Below are 20,705 nucleotides of genomic sequence, written 5' to 3' on the forward strand. Positions count from 1 at the left end.
GAAAGAAATAAAAAAAAGAAAGCATTAAAGAAAATATTTTTGTGCATTTGTAGCAAAATTTTGGTGTAAAAACTAAGAAATTTATTTGTTATTGTTAAGAAATTTCAGTATATTTTTATTCTGATATGTTCTGCATAATTCAAAACTCTTCCTCTTCTTCCTCCTCATCTTTTGCTGCTGCTTCTTCTTTTTCATCATCTTCATCTTCCTTTTTTATTATTCATCTTTTCTTTCTTGTTTTACCTTCTCAAGTTTCTTCTTGTTTTACTTTATTAACCAGAATAAAAATAAAAAAATCAAACAAAGAAAAAGAAGATACACATAATGCTATAAAATTATTAGGAATGAGATGAACCTATATTCTTTGTGCATTTGTAGCAAAATTTGGGTATAAAAATTAAGAAATTTTGGTGTATTTTTATTCTAATAAGTTTTGCATAATTCAAAATTATTTTTCTTCCGCTTCTTCTTTTTCATTTTCTTCCTCTTATTTTATTTTTTCATAATTCTTCTTGTTTCATTCTCTTAAAAAGAATAAAATTTACAAAAAAAAATCAAATGTTACAAAATTACTAGGAAGAAAAAAAAAAGAAAAAATGTAGCAACAACAACAGTAATAAAAGAATCACGATGAAAAGAAGAAAAATGAGGAATGCGAAGAAGAAAAAGGAGGCACATGAAAAAGACGAAAGAACGCGACGAAGATATTTGCATTAGTGAAGCAGTGTATACACACGCTGCTACGTGTAATGAAAGTGATTTTTATTAGATTTGGATCAATTTGATTGAACTTTGATATGGCCGCCTTTAATACGAGCTATAACTCGGTATTATAGTCGTTATCGCTGAGAACTATAACTGTCACCCGTTATAAGCCTCGGCCTATCATGAGCCATAACTCAGTCAGATTACTACTCCTATCATAACCGACATTCAAGCGGCATAATCAGGTCGGTTACAATATCAATCATTTCAGAAACCGACGATTAATACCGAGAATGTAACGGACGAAGAATTCATCATATAAAGCAAGGTAAAGTATTTGTCTTCACTAAGTTCAAATAAGGCAATATACTGCCTTAAGCTTTGGAGTGCCTTTGCAGGTGCACTCCTCCCTCCCTTCATCACTCGTGCTTTCACGCTATGACGAAAAGGAAAAGCTCGGACTCAGGTGTACGACGTTCAGCCTTCGAGGACATAAATCGGCCATTACCAGATAGTTGAAGCCGACCTATTCCACAAGCAAGATCAATTGGCACCCACCGTGGGGCCGAGAAACCGGTTCTTTCTTTTGGTCCCATTACCTTCGCTTATACCCATGGCTGACGTACCACCCCTTTCCATGTCCGAACTTATGCGGATGGTAACCGAGCTACAGCAAGCCAATCAACAGATGGCCGACGAGAATCAAATAATGGCTGCTCAAATCGCTGAACTGAACCATGCTCGGATAGAAAATAACAATAATAATCACCAACACATAGAAGATAATGAGCATCATTTCGAACCCTCACACATCTCGGAAACCATTCGAGCTGAGGAAGCCCAGCCTGAGGATGGAAACAAAGAGTCCGACGAACTCGTAGGACCCTTCACGCCAGAAGTGATGAACTTCCAGCTACCAAAAAGATTCACCCTCCCGCTGACCCTCACACCTTACGATGGGCTCGGAGACCCCAAGAAATTTCTCAAAAAATTCCGATCAATAATGATCGTTAACGGTGCATCAGATACTATTTTATGCCATTGTTTTCCGAATTATTTAGACAGTCCTGCAGTTGATTGGTTGTGTGCTTTGCCTGCAGGTTCCATTTCACGATTTCACCAACTGGCCAAACAATTTGAAGAACACTTCGCTGGATCTGCAATTTATTTGCATGACTCGGATTATCTGAATACAATCAAGCAAGGACAAAATGAAAGTCTGAAGGATTACATGACTCGTTTCACGAAGGTCGCCATAAGCATACCAGACCTTCACCCCGAAGTCCACCTCCACGCAATCAAAGAAATCCTGAATTCAAAATTGATTAAACCACTGAGAAAGGCTGGTACCTATCAGGATACCAAGAACACGGATAAATCCAAATATTGTGCATTCCATCAAAAGCACGGCCACACTACTAACGACTGTGTGGTGGCCAAAGACCTTCTGGAGCGGCTGGCTCGACAAGGGCACCTTGACAAATATATTGGAGGTCACATCCAAAAACGTCCCACGACGTCTACAACCAATGATTTACCCGAACAACCGCACCGAGGCAAGGAAAAGGTAACATCATATGAAAAACCTCGAGGAATAATTAATTGTATTTCAGGAGGATACGCCAGTGGAAGATCCTCAAGCTCGGCAAGAAAAAGATCATTCTGAGCAATATGCTCGTTAGATGGCCCAAATAGCGAAGCTGAAGCCATAACACAACTCCCACAAGTCACATTTACGCAAGCCGACTTCAATTCTACCATACAGAACCTGGATGATCCCGTGGTCATCACTCTTCAGTTGGGAGACCTTTTGGTCAAGAAGGTACTTCTAGATCCTAGGAGCAGTGCCGACGTCCTGTTCTACTCGACATTCCAAAAAATGAAGCTTAGCAACAACATCCTCCAGTCAATAGGGGGAGATCTTGTCGGTTTTTCGGGTGAACGAGTTCCAATATTGGGGTCAGTGTGGGTGAGCATCCTCTTTCAAAAACCACTGATATTCAATATTTAGTAGTAGACTGCTTTAGTCCATATAATCTTATACTTGGCCGACCTTTCTTAAACAAGTTCGGCATAATTGTGTCTACAATTCACCTGTGTGTTAAGTTTCCCCTGCAGAACGACCATGTTGTCACCATTCATGGAGATCATAAAGAGGCACGACAATGTTACAACATCGGCATGAATTTCCAAAATCATCCAAACTAACAAGTGAACAATGTCGACCTTACTAACAAAAGCTCGGCAATAGCCAACCTAGATCCAAGAGCCGACTTCCAAGAACGACCTACGCCCTCCGATGACTTACAGAGAGTATATTTTAACAATGATCCTAACAAATTTACCTTTGTAGGTACATCAGTAAGTACAGAGGAACTAAAAGCCATCACCACCTTCCTGCAAGAACAAGTCGACTTATTTGCATGGACACCTTCCGATATGCCCGGCATCGACCCACAGATCATCAGCCATAAATTAGCTATAAACCCATCTGCATGACCTGTCCAGCAAAAGAAAAGAAAACTCGGCGATGAAAAAAGAAAAGCATCATTAGAAGAAACTCAAAAGCTGATTAATGCAGAATTCATCAAAGAAATCAGATTCACCACCTGGCTAGCCAATGTGGTTATGGTAAAGAAACAAAACGGTAAGTGGCGCATGTGCATCGATTTCATTGACTTAAATAAAGCATGCCCAAAGGATTCTTATCCTTTACCATCCATAGACTCTCTGGTAGATAACGCTTCTGGTTATGCTACTTTAAGTTTCATGGATGCCTATTCGGAGTACAACCAAATCCTTATGCACCCCTCTGACCAAAGTAAACCAGAATTTATTACTGACTTCGGTAACTACTGTTATAAGGTTATGCCCTTTGGACTAAAGAATGCAGGAGCAACTTACCAGCGTCTTATGGATAAAGTTTTTGCCAAACAGATCGGCAAAAATATAGAGGTCTATGTAGATGACATGGTCGCCAAGACAAAGATCGGCGGAAACCATATTAACGACTTAACATAGATATTCGGCCAAATACGCACCTACAACATGCGTCTGAACCCAGAAAAATGCGCCTTCGTGGTACAAGGTGGTAAGTTCCGGGGGTTTTTACTAACAAGCAGGGGCATTGAGGCAAACCCCGACAAATACCGAGCAGTTGTGGATATGACGAGCCCTAAAACAGTAAAAGAAGTACAACGCCTCACAGAAAGACTTGCGGCACTATCAAGATTTGTACCATGTTTAGCTTCAAAATCTATTCCTTTTTTCCAAACAATAAAAAAGAAAAACCGATTTCAATGGACTGAGGATTGTGAAAGAGCTTTTACCACACTAAAAATAACTCTCTAACAACCGCCGATTTTACAAAAACCCTTTCAAGGAGAAGATTTATTACTATATTTATCAGTTACTGATTGGGCGATAAGCTTTGCTCTTGTTACAGAAAGGAACAAAACTCAGTATCCAGTATACTTCTCAGCAAAACACTCCATCACGCCGAGCTTAATTATCCGAGAATAGAGAAGCTGGCTTTAGCATTATTATTTTCAACAAGAAGACTCCGACCTTATTTCTAGAGTCATGTCATCAATGTCAAAACAGATCACCCATTACGACAGGTGTTACACAAGCCAGACATTGCTGGGAGACTTATAAAGTGGTCAATCGAACTGTCCGAGTTCGACATCAGGTACCAGTCAAGAGGGTCGATTAAGTCACAATTTTTAGCCAATTTTATTGCAGAACTTACAATACTCTCAGAAGAAGACCACACAAAATAATGGAGCTTATACATAGACGGCTCATCCAATAAAGAAGGATGTGGTGCCGGAATACGACTGGAGGCCGATGATGGTTTCATTCTTGAGCATTCCTTACACTTATCTTTTAAAGCCAGCAACAATCAATTGGAATATGAAGCCCTCGTCGCAGGACTCTGACTTTGTTTGGACCTCCATATATCTACTATAAAGGTATACTGTGACTCACTGTTGGTTGTTCAACAGGTAAACGACCTTTTCCAAGTAAGAGATCCTCTTCTATCTAAATATCTACTGTTAGTAAAGGATCTAATTTCAAAGTTTTCAAAATTTGAAATACACCACATACCACGGGAACAAAACCAAAGGGCCGACATTTTATCTAAACTCGGCAGTACCCAATCGGCTTTTTCTATATTACATCAATCCATTATAACATCCCCAAGTGTTACTCTAACAGATGTGCTAAGTCTTACACAGGAAAGTGATTGGAAAACCGATTTTATAGAATACTTACAAACAGGGCACATACCGGATGACATCGAGAATATAAATAGATTCCGACGACAAGCAACCTTTTTCACATTACTCAACGAAACCTTGTACAGACGCGGGTATACTCGCCAATTTCTAAAATGCCTTAGCAAAGCTAAAGCCGAAATAGCATTGTCCGAAGCACATGAAGAAATTTGCGGAACACACACAGGAGCTTGGAGCTTAGCCTCAAAAATACTCCGCGCCGGTTTCTTTTGGCTGACTTTAAAACATGCTAGCCAAAACAAAGTTCTGACATGTAACGATTGCCAGAAACACGCCGCCATCATACATATTCCTGCAGAGGATATGCATCATTCCGACATTACCTGGCCTTTCAACCAATGGGGCTGGATATACTCGGTCCATTCCCTACAGCACCAGGTCAGGTAAAGTTTCTAATCGTTGCAATTGATTATTTCTCGAAATGGGTTGAGGCCCAACCTTCGGCTAAGATTACATCCCAACAAATAACTTCTTTCATTTGGAAAAATATTATTTGCCGTTTTGGCATCCCCAACCATATCATTACTAACAATGGTCGCCAGTTTTCCGATCAGAATTTTCAAACTTTTTTCCAGAACCCTAAAATCAGGCAACATTTTGCCTCCGTTGAACATCCTTAGACAAACGGACTAGCAGAATCAGCAAATAAGGTCATCTTTCATGCACTAAAAAAGAAACTAGATGACGTTAAAGGCCTCTGGGCCGAATTAATACCTGAAGTCCTCTCGGGTTACAACACAATGCCACAGTCATCAACCAAGGAAACACCTTTCAGACTTGTATATGGCTCTGAAGCTATGATACCACTAGAGATCTCACAAAGCTCAATCAGAACTAAGCTCGGTGATGAGCGGATAATTTATACGCTTTTTGGCATTATTTTTAGGTAGTTTTTAGTATGATTTCGTTAGTTTTTAGTATATAATTATTAGTTTTTATGTAAAATTCACATTTCTGGACTTTACTATGAGTTTGTGTATTTTTCTATGATTTCAGATATTTTCTGGCTGAAATTGAGGGACTTGAGCAAAAATCTGATTCAGAGGCTGAAAAAGGACTGCAGATGCTATTGAATTCTAACCTTCCTACACTCGAAATGGATTTTTTGGAGCTATAGAAGCCCAATTGGCGTGATCTCAAATGCCTTGGAAAGTAGACATCCATGACTTTTCAGAAATATATAATAGTCTATACTTTGCTCGAGTTTTGACGACAAAAACTGGCGTTCAAATGCCAACTTCCTGCCCTATTCTGGCGTTAAACGCCAAAACTGAGTTACAAGCTGGCGTTAAACGCCCAAACTGGCACCAAAACTGACGTTTAACTCCAAGAAAAGTTTCTACACATGAAATCTTCAATGCTCAGCCCAAGCACACACCAAGTGGGCCCCGGAAGTTGATTTCTGCATCATTTACTTATCTCTGTAAACCCTAGTAACTAGTTTAGTATAAATAGGACTATTTACTATTGTATTCGACATCTTTGGATTATCCTTAGATTATCTTTGATCAGTTTTATGCTATCTTAGACTTTTATGGGGGCTGGCCATTTGGCCATGCCTGGACCTTCATCACTTATGTATTTTCAACGGTGGAGTTTTTACACACCATAGATTAAGGTGTGGAGCTCTGCTGTTCCTCGAGTATTAATGCAAAGTACTATTATTCTTCTATTCAATTCAAACTTATTCTTATTCCAAGATATTCATTCGCACACAAGAACATGATGACTGTGATAATCAAGTGACATTCATCACCATTCTCACTTATGAACGCGTGCCTGATAAACACTTCTGTTTTACATGAAAACAAGCTTGAATGCATATCTCTTGGGTCTCTAATCAATGATTCACATCATTTCCCCTCTGACAATGGGGCATCTGAATCTGAGATTAGAACCTTCGTAGTATAGGCTAGAAACAATTGGCAGCATTCCTGAGATCCGGAAAGTCTAAACCTTGTCTGTGGTATTCCGAGTAGGATCTGGGAAGGGATGACTGTGACGAGCTTTAAACTCATGACTGTTGGGCGTAGTGGCAGACGCAAAAGGATCACTGGATCCTATTCCAACACGAATGAGAACCAATAGCTGATTAGCGATGCGGTAACTGTGCCTGGTATTATTCATCCGAGACAAGAAATCCGACAGTTGATTAGCCGTACAGAAACCGTAGAGGACCATTTTTACTGAGAGGATGGGAGGTAGCCACTGACAACGGTGATCCCCAAACATACAGCTTGCCATGGAAAGGAGTATGAATTGAATGAAGGCAGTAGGAAAGCAGAGATTCAGAAGGAATAACGCATCTCCATACGCTTATCTGAAATTCCCACCAATAAATTACATAAGTATCTCTATATTTATTTTATGTTTATCTATCTTTTAATTATCAAAACTCCATAACTATTTGAATCCGCCTGACTGAGATTTATAAGATGACCATAGCTTGCTTCAAGCTGACAATCTCCATGGGATCGACCCTTACTCACGTAAGGTATTACTTGGACGACCCAGTGCACTTGCTGGTCAGCTGTGCGAAGTTGTGAAGAAATGTGTGAATCATGGTATTGTGCACCAAGTTTTTGGAGCCATGCCAAGGGATAACAATTTCGTACACCAAGTTTTTGGCGCCGTTGCCGGGGATTGTTCGAGTTTGAACAACTAACGGTTCATCTTATTGCTTAGATTAGGTAATTTTCTTCTTGTTCTATTTTCAAAAAGTTTCAGAAATCTTTCAAAAATTTTTCTTCTTTTTCGTTTTTCCAAAAATTTGTTTGAAAAAAAATAATACAAAAAAAATTAATAAAATCATAAAAACCAAAAAAATATTTTGTATTTCTTGTTTAAGTCTAGTATTAATTTTTAAGTTTGGTGTCAATTGCATGTTTTAATTTTTCTAAAAAAAATTTCGAAAATTCATGCATTGCATTCTTCATGATCTTCAAGTTGTTCTTGATGAGTCTCCTTGTTTGATCTTCATATTTTATTATTTTGTATCTTTTGTTGTTTTTCATATGTATTTTTGAATTCATAGTTTCTAAACATGAAAAATCTCTAAGTTTGGTGTCTTGTATATTTTTCTTTTCTTGAAAATTTTTCAAAAATAAGTTCTTGATGTTCATCATGATTTTCAAAGTGTTCTTGGTGTTCATTTTGACATTCATAGTGTTCTTGCATGCATCATTTGTTTTAATCCAAAATTTTTATGTGTTGAGTCATTTTGTGATTTTTCTCTTTTCCCATTAAATTCAAAAAAATAAAAAATATCTTTTCCTTATTTCACTCATAAATTTCGAAATCTTTGGGTTGACTCAGTCAAAAATTTTTAAAATAAGTTGTTTCTTGTTAGTCAAGTCAAGATTTCAATTTCAAAAATTTATCTTTTCAAAATCATTTTTAAAAGCAAATCTTTTTTATTTTTTTCCTTTGTTTTTCAAAAATCTTTTTCAAAATCTTTTTCCTATTTTTACCTCATATTTTTTGAAATTAATACTAACAATTAATGTTTTGATTCAAAAATTTCAAGTTTGTTACTTTCTTGTTAAGAAAGATTCAAAGTTTAAATTTTAGAATCATATTTTTTAATTTCTTGATTAGTTAAGTGATCAATTTTAAAAAAAAATCAAATCTTTTTTTTAACCATATCTTTTCAATCATATCTTTTTAAAAATCAAATTTTCTTCAATCATATCTTTTCAAACATATCTTTTTCAAATCATATCTTTTTCAAATCTTAATTTCAAAATCTCTTTCTAACTTCTTATCTTTTCAAATTTATTATTTCTTATCTTTTTCAAAACCACCTAACCACTTTCTCTCTAATTTTCAAAAACCATTAACATCTTTTTCAAAAATCTTTTTAATTAACTAATTGATTTAAATTCTAATTTTTATCTCTTCTAACTTTTTCGAAAATTGCTAACCCATTTTTCAAAATAATTTTCGAATTTCTCTCTAATTATTTTATTTATCTACTAACACTTCTCTTCTACTCATAATTCGAACCCTCTTTTCTTCTCTCTCTGTGTTCGAATTTTTCCTCCTTCTATTCTTCTTCTCTTCTACTCACATAAAGGAATTTCTATACTGTGACATAGAGGATTCCTCTTCTTTTCTGTTCTCTTCTTTTTCATATGAGTAGGAGCAAGGACAATGACATTCTTGTTGAAGATGACCCTAAACCTGAAAGGACTCTGAAGAAGAAGCTAAGAGAAGCTAAAACACAACAATCCAGAAAAAACATTACAGAGAATCTCGAAAAAGAAGTAATGGCCGAACCCAACAACAATAACAATGCAAGGAAGGTGCTTGGTGATTTTACTACACCAACTTCCAACTTCCATGGAAGAAGCATCTCAATCCCTGCCATTGGAGCAAACAATTTTGAGCTTAAGCCTCAATTAATTTCTCTGATGCAACAGAATTGCAAGTTTTATGGACTTCCATCAGAAGATTCTTTTCAGTTCTTAACTGAATTCTTGCAGATATGTGATACTGTTAAGACCAATAGAGTTGATCCCGAGGTCTACAAGCTTATGCTTTTCCCTTTTGCTGTAAGAGACAGAGTTAGAATATGGTTGGACTCTCAACCTAGAGATAGCCTGAACTCTTGGGATAAGCTGGTCACGACTTTCTTAGCCAAATTCTTTCCTCCTCAAAAGCTGAGCAAGCTTAGAGTGGATGTTCAAACCTTCAGGCAGAAAGAAGGTGAATCCCTCTATGAAGCTTGGGAAAGATACAAGCAACTGACCAAAAAGTGTCCTTCTGATATGCTCTCAGAATAGACCATCCTGGATATATTCTATGATGGTCTGTCTGAATTGTCTAAGATGTCATTGAACCATTCTGCAGGTGGATCTATTCACCTGAAGAAAACACCTGCAGAAGCTCAGGAACTCATTGAAATGGTTACAAATAACCAATTCATGTACACCTCTGAGAGGAATCCTATGAATAATGGGACGCCTCAGAAGAAGGGAGTTCTTGAAATTGATACTCTAAATGCCAGGCTTAGAATAAAATGTTGACTCATCAAGTCAATATGATTTCTCAAAGTCTGAATGGATTGCAAAATGCATCCAACAGTACTAAAGAAGCATCTTCTGAAGAAGAAGCTTATGATCCTGAGAACCCTGCAATGGCAGAGGTGAATTACATGGGTGAAGTCTATGAAAATAGCTATAATCCCTCATGGAGAAATCATCCAAATTTCTCATGGAAAGGTCCACAAAAGCCTCAACAAGGCTTTAACCATAATAATGGTGAAAGAAACAGGTTTAGCAATGGCAAGCTTTTTCCATCATTCTCTCAGCAACAGTCAGAGAATTCTGAGCAGAATCCATCTAGCTTAGCAAATATAGTCTCTGATCTATCTAAGGCCACTTTCAGTTTCATGAATGAAACAAGGTCCTCCATCAAAAACTTAGAGGCACAAGTGGGTCAGTTGAGTAAAAGAGTTACTGAAACTCCTCCTAGCACTCTCCCAAGCAATACAGAATAGAATTCCAAAAGAGAGTGCAAGGCCATAACCGTGACCAACATGGCCGAACCTGGAGAGAGTGAAAAGGCAGTGATTCCCAGTGAGGAAGACCTCAGGGAACGTCCACTGGCCATTAAGGAGTACCCCAATGAGGAACCAAAGGAATCTGAGGCTCATACAAAGACCATAGAGATTCCATTGAACTTCCTTTTACCATTCATGAGCTCTGATGACTATTCATCTTCTGAAGAAGATGAAGACATTACTGAAGGGCAAGTTGCCCAGTATCTAAGAGCAATCATGAAGCTGAATACCAAACTATTTGGTAATGAGACTTGGGAGGATAAACCTCCATTGCTCATTAATGAACTGAATACCTAGGTTCAGCAAATTTTACCTCAAAAGAAATAGGATCCTGGTAAATTCTTAATACCCTGTACCATAGGCACCATGACCTTTGAGAAGGCTCTGTGTGACCTAGGGTCAGGTATTAACCTCATGCCACTCTCTGTAATAGAGAAACTAGAAATTTTTGAGGTACAAGCTGCAAGAATCTCACTAGAGATGGCAGACAAATCAATGAAACAAGCTTATGGACTAGTAGAGGACGTGCTAGTAAAGGTTGAAGGCCTTTACATCCTTGCTGATTTTATAATCCTAGCCACTGGAAAGGATGAGGATGAATCCATCATCTTTGGCAGACCTTTCCTAGCCACAGCAAAAGCTGTGATTGATGTTGACAGAGGAGAGTTGGTCCTTCAATTGAATGGAGACTACCTTGTATTCAAGACTCAAGGTTCTCCTTCTGTACACATGAAAAAGAAGCATGAAAAGCTTCTCTCAATATAGAGTCAAACAAAGCCCCCACATTTAAACTCTAAATTTGGTGTTGGGAGGCCACAACCAAACTCTAAGTTTGGTGTTGAGAGGCCACAACCAAACTCTAAGTTTGGTGTTGAGAGGTCACAACCATGCCCTGATTATCTGTGAAGCTCCATGCGAGCCCACTGTCAAGCTATTGACATTAAAGAAGCGCTTATTGGGAGGTAACCCAATTTTTATTTATCTATGTTAAATTTCCATTTTCCATTATTATCTTATGTTTTCTTTAGGTTGATGATCATGTGGAGTCACAAAAACAACTGCAAAAAAAATTAAAGCTAAATAAAAAATAACATTAAAAACAGCACACCCTGGAGGATGAGCTCACTGGCGTTTAAACGCCAATAAGAGTAGCAGAATAGGCGTTAAATGCTCAGTCTGGCACCATTCTGGGTGTTTAACGCCAGAAATGGGCACCAAACTGGCATTTAACGCCAGAACAGGGCAACAGGCTGGCGTTAAACGCCAGAAACAAGCAGTAACTTGGCGTTAAATTCTAGAAAGGGAAGAAAAGTTGTCATTAAACGCCAAAAATAGGCAGCAACCTGGCGTTTAACGCAAGAATTGCACTCTAAGGGTGTTTTGTACGCCTAAATAGAGCAGGGATGAAAAGTCCTTGACCCCTCAGGATCTGTGGACCCCACAGGATCCCCACCAACCTCAACTCATTCTCTCTCTCTCTCACACCTTTTCATGACACTCTTTCCCAAATACCCTTCACCAATCACCTCCATCTCTCTACCCCGAATACCCTTCACCAATCACCTCCATATCTCTTCTCCAAAACCCCCACCTACTTCCAAAATTCAAAATCCTTTCCCTTCCACACCCAACCCCAATTACACGAACCTAACCCTCCTCCCACTCCTATATCAACCCCTCATCCCTCCTTCATTTTCACACATCACAAACACCTTATACTCCCTTGGCCGAATTCACTCTCTCCCTCTATCTCCTCTATTTTCTTCTTCTTCTCCTTCTTTCTTTCTTATTTTCCTCAAGGATGAGCAAACCTTTTAAGTTTGGTGTGGTAAAAGCATTGCTTTTTGTTTTTCTATAACTATTTATGGCACCTAAGGCCAGAGAAACCTCTAGAAAGAGTAAAGGGAAAGCAAAAGCTTCCACCTCCGAGTCATGGGAGATGGAGAGATTCATCTCAAAGGTCTATCAAGACCACTTCTATGAAGTTATTGCTAAGAAGAAGGTGATCCCATAGGTCCCTTTCATGCTCAAAAGGAATGAGTATCCGGAGATCCGACATGAGATCCAAAGAAAAGGTTGGGAAGTTCTCACCAACCCCATTCAACAAGTCGGAATCTTAATGGTTCAAGAGTTCTATGCCCATCTATATCAGAATTTTGTACCACAACTTGAGCTCTGTAGCGTACAACTTCATTTTTCTCATTTTGTTTTCTCACAAATGCCCATCTGTATCCACTCCAAAGACTTCATGTTTTGCAAGTAGTATAACTCAGCCTTCATAGTTTCCTCCCATTTTGGCCAATCATTCTTTTGCGACATTCTTCGACTGTTCTTGGATTAAGATCGTTACTTTCATGCATGATATTTAATGCTACATTATACGCAAATATTTTATTGAAAATTGTCTTATTTCAGTCCCATTTTTCTTCTGTAAAAATATAATTTATCGAGATCTCGTCATTTTCACAATTTTTAGGTACCTGAACGTCTTCTGGTGTTAAAACTATATCAGATTTTTAGACAACTGCAAGTGTCTTTACTATGTTTTTATCTTTTTCAGCAGGAATAGTATTTACCTCTTTTCTTTTTTGAGAATTTTTGTCTTTGGAACCAACAGGCCTACCACGCTTCTGACATGAATTTGTTTCATTGGCCATTTGTCCTACTGGAATATCAATTCGAATTGGAGCATTTTTAGCTGCTATATAGGATTTAGTTATCCTTTTCGTACAGAAAATGCATCAAGCAATTCATTTGCTATTTTTTACAAATGTATACTCTTTTGAACTTCTAGTTCACATTTTCCTGATCGAAGATCTAAATGCATTAAGGATGATGCATTCCAATTAAGTTCTGTTTCAGGAAGTTTATTCTCTCCCCTTAATGTTGAAAATTTTGATTCATCAAAATGACAATATGAAAATTAGGCTTTAAATATATCTCTAATTTGTATCTCAAGATGCCTCCTATAGATGGAGAATCATATCTAACATATATCCCTAATTTTATTTGGGGTCCCATTTTGGTCCGAGAAAGTGGTGCAATGGGAACATATATCGCACACCTGAATATTCTTAAATGAAAAATATTTGTCTGCTGGCCAAAGGCTAATTGCATAGGAGATAACTGATGGTAAGTTGTTGGCCTCAAACAAATAAGTGTTGCGGCATATAAAATAGCATGTCCCTAAGTCAAGGTTGAGAGATTTATTCTTATAAGTAAGGGTCTAGTGATTAATTGGAGGCATTTAATAAGTAATTCTGCTAACCTATTTTGTGTGTGAACATGAGCTACTGGATGTTCAATGCTTATTCCATTAGCCATACAATAAGAATCAAAGGCATGGGAAGTAAATTCACTAGCATTATCAAGACGAATAATTTTTATTGGATTTTCTAAAAACTGTGCTTCTAATTGAAAAATTTGAGCTCTCACAAATGCCAGGTTGCGAGAAGACAATAAGTACACATGTACCATCTTGAAGATGCGTCTATTAGAACTATAAAATATCTAAAAGATCCACATGGTGCAAAAATAGGTCGACATATATCACCTTAAATCCTTTTTAGAAATTCAGGGGACTCAAATCCAATTGACATATATCACCTTAAATCCTTTCTAGAAATTCAGGGGACTCAAATCCAATCTTTACTAGTGATGACCTTAAAATTAGCTTTCTTTGAGAACATGCAGCACAACAAAATTCACTAAATTTAAGAATCTTTTAGTTTTTTAATGAATATCAATAGGAATTTTCAATAATTTTTTGCATCATAGTTGTTTTTGGATGACCCAATTGGTCATGCCAAATTATAAATTCATTTAGGTTAATAAACTTCTGGTTTACAATAGCATGTGATTCAATTGCACTAATTTTAGTATAATATAACCCATATAAAAGTGAGGGTAACTTTTATAATATAACCCTTTTATTTGAATCATGAGTTGTGATATATAAGTACTCATGATTTTTCTCATTCATTGTTTCAATATGATATCGATTTCGGCGAATATCTTTAAAACTTAACAAGTTTCTTAGAGACTTAGTAGATAATAGTGTATTATTTATTATGAATTTTGCTCTTCTGAAAAATAAAATTATAGCTCTTCCAGAGCCTTCTATCATATTGTTTGAGCCAATAATAGTATTAACATATTCTTCTTTTGGCACAAAATGAGTAAAATATATATTACTTTTGAGAATAGTATGCGAACTTGCACTATTCGCAACGCAAATATCTTCATTATATATTCATGCCATTTTTTTCAAAGACAAATAATAACAATAAAATGAGTAAAAGTATATGCGCATTAAAATTATATTCCTAATTGAAATTATTTTTTTGAAAAGCATTATAGTAATTTTGAAATTTATAAACATAAACATTAATATTTTATTAAACATTATTTATATGCATTATACTTGAAATTCAAATTCATAGAAAATAAAAATTAACAAGAAGTTTCTTACATTATTTATTTACATGAGTACTTAATAAATCCACATATTAATTTTTTTATTATTGATTAAATGACCATTATTTTCTTCAAGATTCTCAAAGAAATCAGATACTTCATAATGAGTTATGTAATTTACAACATCCTTTAAAACAAAATTTGTCTCTTTTTCTTTGTCATCATTTTTCAAGGATACTTGATAAATATCAACTAGGTACCTCGGGGTACGACAGATATGCAACCAATGACCATTTCCACCACAACTGAAATATTTATCCTCTGCTGATGTATTTTACCCATTATTTCTTTCTTCATCCCACTTTTGGTGAGATCCCTTTTTGTGAACATAATTTTTTTTCCTTCCATAATTTTTCTTGTTACCAAAACTTTGCCATTTACCTTTTCTAGGGTAATGATTTACCCGTATTTACTTCAAAAATGGGACGGCGCTAACTAGGTGCGCTTCATGATTTTTTAAAAGTAATTCATTGTTACGTTCAGCAATAAGAAGGCAATAAATTAGCTCAAAATATTTTTTAAATTCTTTTTCTCGATATTGCTGCTGCAGGAGCACATTCGAGGTATGGAATGTCGAAAAAGTTTTCTTTAACATGTTATTATTAGTTATCTTTTATCCACATAATTTGTGAGGTAATTCGGAACATTGTTGAATTGTATTTATTTATGAATTTAAAATCTTGAAGACGTAAGTGCGTCCATTCATATCGGACTTGAGGAAGTATCACTGTCTTTTGATGATTATACATTTTTTCAAGGTTTTTCGACAGATCTACATGATCTTTTAGTGTGAGATATTCGTTCTTCAATCCTTCGTCAATATTACGTCGAAGAAAGATCATGGCTTTGCCTTTATCCTTTTGGGATGCATTATTTTCAACTTTAATGGTATCTACAAGATCCATTGAATTAAGATGTATTTTGACATCTAGTATTCATGATAAGTAGTTGTTTTTAGATATATAAAAAATATTAATTCAAGATGAAAAAACTTTCACATAATGAAAATTTATTATCTGAGTCTTCCTAAATTTTGATCAGAATCTCGTGCTGATAACGTATTGTAAAATAAATAAGAAAGAAAAATAAAAATAAAGAGATATAAATAGATAAATTTAATATTAATATTCACCACAATTAATATCTTAATATAACATAAATAATTCATATATATATATAAAATACATATAGTAATGTATAAAAGAGAAAAAAGAGTATTTATATATTATCATAATAGATAAAAACAAAAAGAAAAATACTTTATTATTGTTGTGTAAATTATATAAGATCGTACTCCTATTTATACATATATAAAATCCTTATTTTCTACTTTCATTAAATATAATTTCTCTTAATAACATAACATTTTTACCATAAAAAATTAAACCCCATATTAAATGAACATCCATATGATATTTATCACAACAAACATCACCACTGAAAAAACTACTTTTGACTGCAACATGTTTAGGGAAAATTATGAATACAGTCCCTTTCAACATTAGTGATGATAACACAACCATGTTACAATGGGACACTTGTGTGGCGGCTTCATAACATATAAAGAATTTAATTTGTAAAAATAATTTTCACAAGCACTCAATAACGATCATATTTTATACTATTTACTTACAAATCATAGTCCTTGTCATTTGAACCTTCGAAGAACAAGCTAAGCTTTGCACCCGTTTCCTTTGAACATTATTAACGACAAACATGAGATAGACACTTCCGTTTTTAATCATTTTTTATTATTCTAAAAATCTTTGAGATGAATAAGTATTTTTGTGAAAAAATTATTTAATTATTTTGTAATATAATTTATTAAAAATTTTTTTGATATATATTAAACTTTTTTATTAAAAACAATCGAAGAATTAAAATAATAAAAATTTATTAAGAATAAAAACAATTTGAGTATTTATTATTATTTTAATTTATCAATCATCATCCTCCAATCAAATTTACATTTGGAGTAGCAATTAAACAGGGTAATTAGATAATATACATAAATTGAACCTATTTTTGTTTTACATGTAAAATAATAAAGTCAATATCGGTACATGTAAGAATAATGGCAATAATATAACTAATTTAATAAAATAATCCTCCTTAGAGATCCGAATCCTTGACAAAGAGGATGTGTAATTTTTTTTTATTCTTGAAGGACGTGTAGTTTATTCATAAATCAATCGGCTTCTTTGACTAATTTCCTCGTAATAATTCAATAAACGTTGCAACGACTTATATTATAGATGACGTGGACCTATAAATTAAAATAACTATACTACATATATATTAAAAATTAATTATTAAATTATTCATTTATATATATATATATATATATATATATTAAAAATAAATTAAATATTATATATATTTATACATTATTTTACTTTATTTTTGATAACTACACCAGAGTGTCTCGAGAAAGAATCGAATCAATTTTGTATTAATATCTCAATTTGGAGAGTAGATACGACTCTTCTAAAAAAGAACGAGCTCGACCTAAAAATTATTTAGCGTTTATGTCGAAATATATGAGATGCTTGAATTATGGCAAATAATAAAAAATTACAATAAAACAGATGAAGCTTTAAAATTAAAATAGAAAATAAACAAAATACTTGAAGAACATAAGTAAAAATAAAATGTATAAAGCAAATAATGAAAAGAAACAAAAAAATAAATAAATAAAAGAAAAGCAAATAAAAGTAGATTTCTAACATTCACATGCACTTGTGCTCCATGATCTTCTGTTGTGTCGCTAAGATTGAGAATTTTGGCGAGACTTATATGTAATGATCTAGTGTTTTCGATTGAACTTCCAGAACTCTTATGAATTTTTTCTATTTATAGATTATAGACTTACCAAGAAAAATATTGGCCCACAATCTTACTTCCTCCTTTTTTTCACCCATGACCTTGCCATGATCATGAAAAATCTTGACTCTTAAGTTTTGACACCCACCTCTTCCTTGATCTTCAAATCACACGTTTTCTTCAACTTACTTCTCAAATCTTGTGCTCATATTCTCCACTCAGCTTGAAAGTCGAGTAGCAAGTCTTGATATTCTAAAAAAATCAATAACTACCTTTCGATTTTGACGTTCTTTACATCAACCTTTTTCAATTTTAGTTTATCTATTTTTATTTCTGTAGTTAAAATATTGTTTTTATAATTAAAATTATTGATGGTAAAAATGCTCTCTTATAAAAAAAATTTATTTTTTATAATAACATATATTTGAAATACAAGACTAATTTTTTTATGTGCACGTACCAATTTTATAATCAACGATGGAGTCATACAATGTGGCACATGGTTTTATCACATGCCAGACTCGTCGTTAAATTCATAGACTATAATTAATGGTTAAAATTCAAAGATTTTAGACAACAATTTATATTTTGTTATGAAATGAATAGATAAAGATGATGGATGCCCATTTATGAGAAACACATTTTTTCTATGCTGAAAGAAATAAATTTTTAGAATGAAAAAGTTTGAAACGTAAACTTTATTTGCATATAAATACATGTACTGATGTAAAAGGAATATACACAGCAATAATAAAATTCTCTCTCTTCCTTTATATTACTAAAAACATCTTTCTCTCTCTTTATTCTCTATGAATAGTTTCTTTCTTTCTTTTTTTTATTACTAATTATAAATATATGAATAATTTCTATTGAGCTAATTATATTAATATTATAGTCTTCTATTTACACATCTTTATCTTATATTTAGTATACCTTTAATTTATTTTACAACACGTTATCAGCATGAGACTCTGATCAAATTTTTAGGAAGACTCAAGTAACAAATTTTTATTATGTCGAAACTCTCTCACTTTGAATTCAATGCTCTTGATATATCTGGAAACAATTATTTATCATGGATACTAGATGCTGAAATTCATCTTGATTCAATGGATCTTGGAAATACCATTGAAGCTGAAAATAATGCATCCTAAAAGGATAAAGCCAAAGCCATGATTTTTCTTCATCGCCATCTTGATGAAGGATTGAAAAATGAATATCTCACATTAAAAGATCTTGCAGATCTTTGGAAAGACCTTGAAGAAAGGTATAATCATAAAAAAATGGTGATACTTCCTCAAGCCCGATATGAATGGACGCACTTACGTTTACAAGATTTTAAATCCATAAATGAATATAATTCGGCAATGTTTCGAATCACCTCACGAATGAAATTATGTGGAAAAAAGATAACTAATCATGATATGTTGGAGAAAACTTTCTCAACCTTCCATGCCTCGAATGTGCTCCTGCAGCAGCAGTATCGAGAAAAAGGGTTTAAAAAATATTTTGAGTTAATTTCTTGCCTTCTTGTTGCTGAACGCAACAATGAGCTGCTATTGAAAAATCATGAAGCGCGCCCAGCTGGCGCCGTCCCATTTTCTGAAGTAAATGCAAAAAATCATTACTCAGAAGAGGTAAATGGCAAGGTTTTAATAACAAGAAAAATTGTGGAAGGAAAAAAATTATATTTAAAAGAGAGGATCTCACTAGAAGTGGGATAAAGAAAGAAATATTGCGCAGAATAAATCAACAGAGAATAAGTGTTTCCGTTGTGGTGGAAAGGGCCATTGGTCACATACCTGCCGTACCCCAAGGCACCTAGTCGATCTTTACCAGGTATCTTTGAAAAAGGACGACAAGGGAAAAGAGTCGAATTTCGTTTCAAATGATGCTGAAAATTCCACCACTTATTATGATGTATCTGATTTCTTTGAGGATCCTGAAGGAAATATTGGTCATTTGATCAATGATGGAATAGTTTAATGTGTGAGATTGTTAAGTATTCATGTAAATAAATAATATAAAGAACTTATTGTTAAGTTTTATTTTCTATGTATTTAAGTTTCAATATGATGTATATAAATAATGAAATATTAATGTTTATAAATTTTGAAATCATTAAAAGTGTCATGTTTTAAAAAAATTTTACTATATGACATTTTTTTATGTGCAGTATTTCTTAGAAAAATAATTTCAATCAAGTATTCAATTTAACTATGCATACTACTCATTTTATTATTATTTGTCTTTGAAGAGAATGGCAAGGATATGTAACAAAGATGTATGCCTTGCGAATAGTGCAAGTTCGCACACTATTCTCAAAAGCAATATATATTTTACCCATCTTGTGCCAAAAGAAGAATGTGTTAATACTATTATTGGCTCAGGCAATGTGATTGAAGGCTCTAGAAGAGCTATAATTTTGTTTCCCGGAGGAACAAAATTCATAATAAATAATGCACTGTTGTCTACCAAGTCTCGAAGAAACTTGTTAAGCTTTAAAGATATTCGCCGAAATGGATATCATATTAAGAGTATGAATGAGGAAAGTCATGAGTACTTATGTATCACAACTCATGATTCAAATAAAAATGTTATATTAGAAAAGTTGTCCTCACTTTCATCTGGATTATATTATACCAAGATTAGTGTAATTGAATCACATGCCATTGTAAACCAGAAGTTTACTAGCCCAAATGAATTAATAACTTGGCAAGACCGATTGGGTCATCCGGGAACAACCATGATGAGGAGAATTATTGAAAACTCCCATGGACATTCACTAAAGAATCAGAAGATTCTTAAAACTAGTGAATTTTGTTGTGCTGCATGTT

Source organism: Arachis hypogaea, chromosome 3 (assembly GCF_003086295.3).
Source record: "Arachis hypogaea cultivar Tifrunner chromosome 3, arahy.Tifrunner.gnm2.J5K5, whole genome shotgun sequence".
Lineage (NCBI taxonomy): Eukaryota > Viridiplantae > Streptophyta > Magnoliopsida > Fabales > Fabaceae > Arachis > Arachis hypogaea.